General features: G+C 56.0%; 1 long non-coding RNA gene across 2 annotated transcripts; it reads left to right on the top strand.

Moving 5' to 3' along the window:
• The first annotated feature begins 1318 nt into the window (after positions 1-1318).
• Positions 1319-4754, top strand: LOC132673372 (uncharacterized). Of its 2 annotated transcripts, none has more exons than XR_009608036.3 (3): positions 1319-2280; positions 3670-3805; positions 4441-4754. It is a non-coding gene; the product is annotated as an uncharacterized LOC132673372 (long non-coding RNA). The 2 variants fall into 2 exon arrangements; XR_009608037.3 differs by having other exon boundaries at positions 1319-1766.
• Positions 4755-6138: the final 1384 nt, after the last annotated feature.

The following is a 6138-nucleotide window of genomic DNA, read 5'->3' on the forward strand; positions in this document are numbered from 1 at the left end:
GACGAATCCAGAATGTGTCTTGATAACTCTGGAGACTTAAACAGGATACTTTTCAGTCTTCCCTCTTCCTCTGCCTGCACACGCACACACACAGACAGACACACACACAGACACACAGACACACACACACACACACACACACACACACAGAGCACATGCCTGCCACACAGACACAGCTGTGTAGACAGAGACATTGTGCTTTAACGCAATGGAAACCAGAGCTTCCAAGGAGGCTCCTCTTCCCCCCAGCCCTTGGCCGCCTGCCCAGGAAGCTCCCCATCCTCTCCAGACCCTGCGCCTGGGTCCTCCAGGAAGCGAGCACCTGACAAACTGACAGTAGCCGCAGGCCACCCCACATCCCCCTTCTCAGCCTAGAGAATCCCATCTGAAGCAGACAGGGCTTTTTAACAAACAATTAGCTTGAATTTTTCATTAGCTGCTGCTTCCTTTGCAGTTCCTGCCTCGACCCCTTTGCGTGGCCAAGCTATGTACAGCTGGGGAGGCCCAAGCCGTCACAGAGGAGAGCCCAGAGGATGCACGGGTCAAGGCTCTGGCGAACCCACCTCTGAAGTGGACTCCTGATGAAGCTGATTATAAATTAAATCCGTTTCTTCCATGCAACCCATGTGCAGCCTCCTTGAGAGACAGGTGTTTTTGACAGCCCCAGCAAAACCCTCCTACTGCAAGAAAACCACTCTTCCCTGGGGCTGAGGATGGCAACCAGGAGGATAATGAAAACGATCAAAGAGACAGAGAAGTGGAGGCCTTCCATTGGTAAGATGTTCCATTGTTTGCAATGCTCTCGCACATTCCGACTCTCACTTTAGCTAACAACCCTGGGAGCTCATTATGATCATTCTTTTCAGCTTCTGGTTTAAAGAAGAGGAAGCCGGGCTTCCGGGGTAAGTGACTTTGTCCAAAGACACACAACAAGGGAGTAGCTGAGGCGGGATGAAGGATGTCTTCCAATGGCAACTCCAGGCTGGATTCTCAGAACGAGGAGACCAAGTAGTTGCCCTTTCCTCTCTGGGGTCCCAGATCGGGGAAACATTGTCTAGATGAGTGAATGAATGGATGTTCAGGAGTTGATACTCAGCAGCGTTTCTGGAAATGTCTGAGAAAAGATGGGAGAGAGAAATGAAAAAGGGCCTTTCTCAGTGCCAAATATATATGCAGACAGTGGTGGAGGAACCCATGTACACGTGCCCTGGGACATCCATATATCGGCCCCCAGTCCTTGCCTCCAGCATCACTGCCAAGGATGTCTACGTGATGTCAGAAAGGTGCTGCTCTCCCAGATGGAGCACCTATCCCTTTAAGGCCAGCAGGAGGGCAAAGTGCCCTGGGAGGAGGAAGAAAGGCCTCTTCAGCCCTGAGAAGAAGCCCAAGGGAAGCCAGCTCCCCACCACTCCCCACAACCTAAAGAGAGGGCCACCCACCTACCAGCCACCTATCAGATCTGCATTATGACCTCATTTGGTTCCAAGTTACCTCAGGGCCCGGGGTAGGAGCAGAAGACGAGCTGGTCATTTTTGGATTGATCTGGCTGCCCGGCGATACCTAGTAGACGGTCAATGATTGCTAATGAATGAAGGCATGCATGAATGGGGGAAGGCGGGGGGGGGGGGCCACTGCCCCCCAACCACACACTCCCCTCCTCCATCTGCTTCAGCCTCCCTCCCGTGTAGCATCCTGGCCTCCTGCTGTCTTCTCCTCTGTCTCCTGGCCACAGCTCTGTGGCCTCGGACTTACCTCCAGTGCTCTCCGTAAGTCTTTCCTCCACTGTCCCAGGGCCTCCTTGCAGCTGTGAACGGCAGTGAGGACTTGGTCAGCATAGGTGCCTGTGTCATCCATCCATAAGCTCGGGAAACTAATGCCCTTGGGGGCAACGCTCAACCAATGGTAGAGGGGCCAGTGGATAAGTGCACACCCTCAGGCGGAAGGTTCTGTGTTCTCCCAGATGGTCTCAATGGAGTCCAGCCCAGTTCCCCGTAGCAGTGTCCTCCCTAATGCACCCTCTGTACACCACTTTCCCAGGGGCCTCCCACCTATCCTACCTATCATAAGACCCCTGGGAGGGTTCTCCGTGCGCCCGGCCCTCTGCTGTTTCCTTGGATCCTGTCCACAGAATGTCCTTCGTTTCTACCCTGCTGAGGGAAATTCTGCAGCCTGCTGTCCACAGAGGGCATAGCAACCATACAGTTGGCACAGCCAGAGGACTGACTCCATACCGTGGCCTGGGCTATGCCTTTATAGACCTCTCCAAGCCTCACCTCTGGGGTATGCATTACTATTCCCATTTTATAGATGTGCACAGCAAGGTTGGGAAGAATATGACACAGGTCACAATAAGAGAGAAGCCCAGAGCAATCCGAGGTCTTACCTTGGCTTACATAGCACAGTAGGCCTGGCCCCAGAACAGCAGTGACCCCCAGAACTGGTGAGGAGACACACGGAGCCCTGAGATTGGACCCCCATCACCCCCTGGCCAAGGGACACAGAACAGAGGCTAAAGGGTGGGTGAGAGCCTAGGGGTGCAGGAAAAGCAAGATTAGAGCACAGGCGAGCAGGCTGAGGGGCTGAGAAATAGGGCTCAAAGGTCCAGACAGCCAAGTGCACAGGGCCCTGCATGTTGGGATAAGAAAGGAGGATTTTTTTTTCCCCCAGAGAGCAACCTGGAGCTTGTAAAGTCTCTGAGACAAGGGTCTAAACAAATTTCCACTTGAGAGAGCTTCCTGAGGCTGGGTGGGGTCAGAGTGGCTTGGCCAATTGTCCAGGAAGGAGACAATCAAGGTTGGAGGCAGGGCAGGTGACATGGGGAGCCTGGCCAAGGAGGGGAGACACCAAGAGAACTGGAGGCGAGGAAGAGGGCAGAGTCGAGGACAGCCTCAGGACTGGCTCCTTGTCCCCACCAGAGAAGTCAAGGCTAGCCCCTAGTCTGGACAGCCTCTCCACTCCTCTCCACTCACTCTGCCTGCGGCGTGCTTGGGAGCCTCTGGGAAGGGGTGAGGTTCCCTCGAGCCCCATCCTGGGAGTCTGCTGGGCCATCTCTGCCCCCTGAAACCGTGAAATATTTACAGCCCGCCGAGCAGGGGAAGTGAGGGGGAGCGAGCACATGAATTATTGACAACTTCACTTTTATCCTGGCCCAGGCTGCTGGGATGAGCACAGACCCAGGGGAGCCCCGAGGCAATCTATGGGCATTAAGCAGAGTTTTTGAGGAAGCCAGGGGTAGAGGCTCCTGACTGTCAGGGGAACCAGAGGTGGCCAGAGTAGAGCAACCCCTGTCCCAGCCCCAAGGGGAAACCAGTGTCGAGGAGAGGGTAGTGAGAAGAGTGATTGGCAAGGAGCCCAGCATCATCGAGCCTGGCCTGGTGGCCCTCACTCCTCACTGGTTGCCTCCCAGACACCCAGGGATTTGGCCTGTCAGGGCCTCACCCCTACAAGCTGCTCGGATACCTGTCGTGACAGAGGTCAGCTGCCCCCTCTGAGATGACTGCGGGGTTGTCCCCAGTCCTGCAGGGTACCAAACCCGGTGACAACCCCTGCGGCAGCCCCGAAGGGCAGGCTTCTTTTGCCCCCACGCCGTCTCTGCTGGCCTGCATCTTCGCACAAACTTGCACAGAACATCCCCTAGGAAAAGGCCTCAGGGAGACTGTTCTCTCCTAGCACGTGGGCAGCACCAGCAACCTGCCTTCAAGGGAAGAGCTAGATCCTGCAGTCAAGGAGTGAGGATTGGAATAGGAGTCAGAAGACATGGGTCTGAGTCTCAGCACCACAAGCCAGCCATGGACCCAAGCCTCAGGTTTCTTGTCTGAGAAATGGATATGAATATGGCCCATCTCACGGGGCTGGTGGGCGTCTCTAGGAGACCTTGTGAGGACAGACTCTGCAGACAGAGGCACTGTTCTTACCCAGACCGGTTCTGCCCCCATCCCTGGCGGCAGCCAGCGCCTCAACCCTCCCAGACAGCGAAAACCCGACAGCCAGGGTGACAGGCAACCCAGCCGTGTGATCCGTGTGATCCTGTCCCAAGACCAGAGGCTTTTTATATTTTCACATTTTGTCCTTCCAGGACATGTGGTGTTGAGACAAGCAGCCTCCTGCCAGGCTCCCTCCCTCCTTCCTGGCCTGTCTGCACAGGACAGCCTGCAGGCCCCCACACACCAGAAGAGGGAAGAAACCGAGATGGGGAGGGGGTACACTCTAAAGCCCACACTGGAATAGGCAGCATCTGGGTCGCTGCCCTCCCTCATCGTTGAGCTGGGTATGGGGGCTCGTGGGGCCCTCGTGGGCCTCTGATCTTCCACTGGGAGGCCCCCGAGGCCCTGAGCCCATGTAAAAGGACAGGATTCCCAGAAGCCCACATCCCCCAGCCCCGTGCAGCGGGGAGCCAGCCGGTGTTTCTACTTCTCACTTGCCACCCCCACCTCCCCTCAGCTCAGGGCACTCTGCAACCAAGTTAGCAGCCTCATATCTTCCAGAGAAGAGAAGGAAGAGAGAAGGAAGAAGAGGTCACTAGAGGTCTGGCTGTGTGGCCATTTCTATCACATGTTCCAGGGGCGCCTGGGTCGGCTCGGGTCATGATCTCATGGTTCGTGGCTTCGAGCCCCGTGTTGGGCTCTGGGCCGACAGCTCAGAGCCTGGAGCCTGCTTCGGGTTCTGTGTCTCCCTCTCTCTCTGCCCCTCTCCCACTCGCATTCTGTCTCTCTCTCTCTCGCTCTTTCTCAAAAATAAATAAACATTCCACTTGACTGGACGTAGTACTTCTCCAAAGGGACGCCACTGGCCTGTGGCGTGAGGTCGTTCTTGGTGGTATAGGATTAGCCCTCATTGCAGGAAACTGGGCCGCCCAGGCCCTGGCCGCTAATGCAGCAGCCGCCTCCTACAAGACTGTCATAGCCAGTCCCTGCCTCACGTTTCCAATGGTCTCTGAGGACACAGTCCTACCGCATTAAGAAGCACTAGTTGAGGTTCCCCAGAGAACAGAGACTGGGCCTTTCTCTTTCCTGCCCGACTCCAACTGCCCGTGGCCCCGAGGACTCATCCCAGCCAGCAACTTGCACACACAATGCACTCCTACCCACCAACCCGACTCACCGGCCCAGTTTCCCATCCCGATCACCGCAGGACAGACTATCTCTACCTGCCGGACAGACAGACCCCCTGGCTAATTGGCTGTCTGGCAGAGCTGACCAATTGCCTGCTTACGAGACCGAAAGAAGAAAAGGAAGGCCTTTGCGGAGCAAGAATTCCCTGAAACCTGACCCAGATCTGCACTCAGACAGACCCTCCACTGCCTCTCAAAGGGGGGGGGGGGGTCCTCACTTGCCCTGATTCCTTTCCTATGGGAATTCTCTGCCAACCCCCTTGAAGAACCGAGGCCCGAGGCCCTGGCTCCAAGCCTCCAGACTCCCTCCGCTTCAGCCCATTCCCCAACAACCCACCACCTGCCCTGACTCAGCACCCCGCAGCACCTCGATTCTGCCTGCCTTTACACTGACCTCAGGGATGTGTCAGAATGAGTAATGGCCCCCCAGCACCTTCACCGCAGCTGGAAACATGCAGGCGCAGCACCTCCCCAAGGCTCCCCGGGGCGAGATCAGAGGGGCCTGTCTCAGACGCCCCCACCCCAGTTCACACTAGCTGGCTGGCCTGTGTGAAGTAAGTTCTCCCCTGCCCACCCTCCCTCCCACCTGGCCTCCTCCAAACCCTGGCCGTCCTCCACAGAGGGTAACAGCCATCTACCAAGCCAGTTCGTCACCCATCTGTCCATCCACCCACCTGCCTGCCTGACCCACAATCCACCACCCATGTATTAAACCACTCACTCGATACTCAGTGTCTATTGGGCAGTAATGGGGTCACGCCTGGCCCGTGCCAGTAACTCTCGCTCAACTAGGCCCTCAGTAAAAATAAAGTTATTTTTTCAAACTGTATCCCCAGGAGCTTGGCCTTTCCACTCGTTTCACATGCATTAATTGAGCACCTACTATGTGCCAAGCACCATACTGGCTGCTGTGGATACAAAGATAAAGGATATGGCAATGCTTGCCAACAGTTTGTCGCTGAGGAGACAAACAAGTGAACAAGGCATCGAAACAAGACGTTGGTCCATTTGAGGGCAATTAGCAGCAG

Source organism: Panthera onca, chromosome C1, assembly GCF_046562875.1.
Source record: "Panthera onca isolate mPanOnc1 chromosome C1, mPanOnc1 haplotype 2, whole genome shotgun sequence".
Lineage (NCBI taxonomy): Eukaryota > Metazoa > Chordata > Mammalia > Carnivora > Felidae > Panthera > Panthera onca.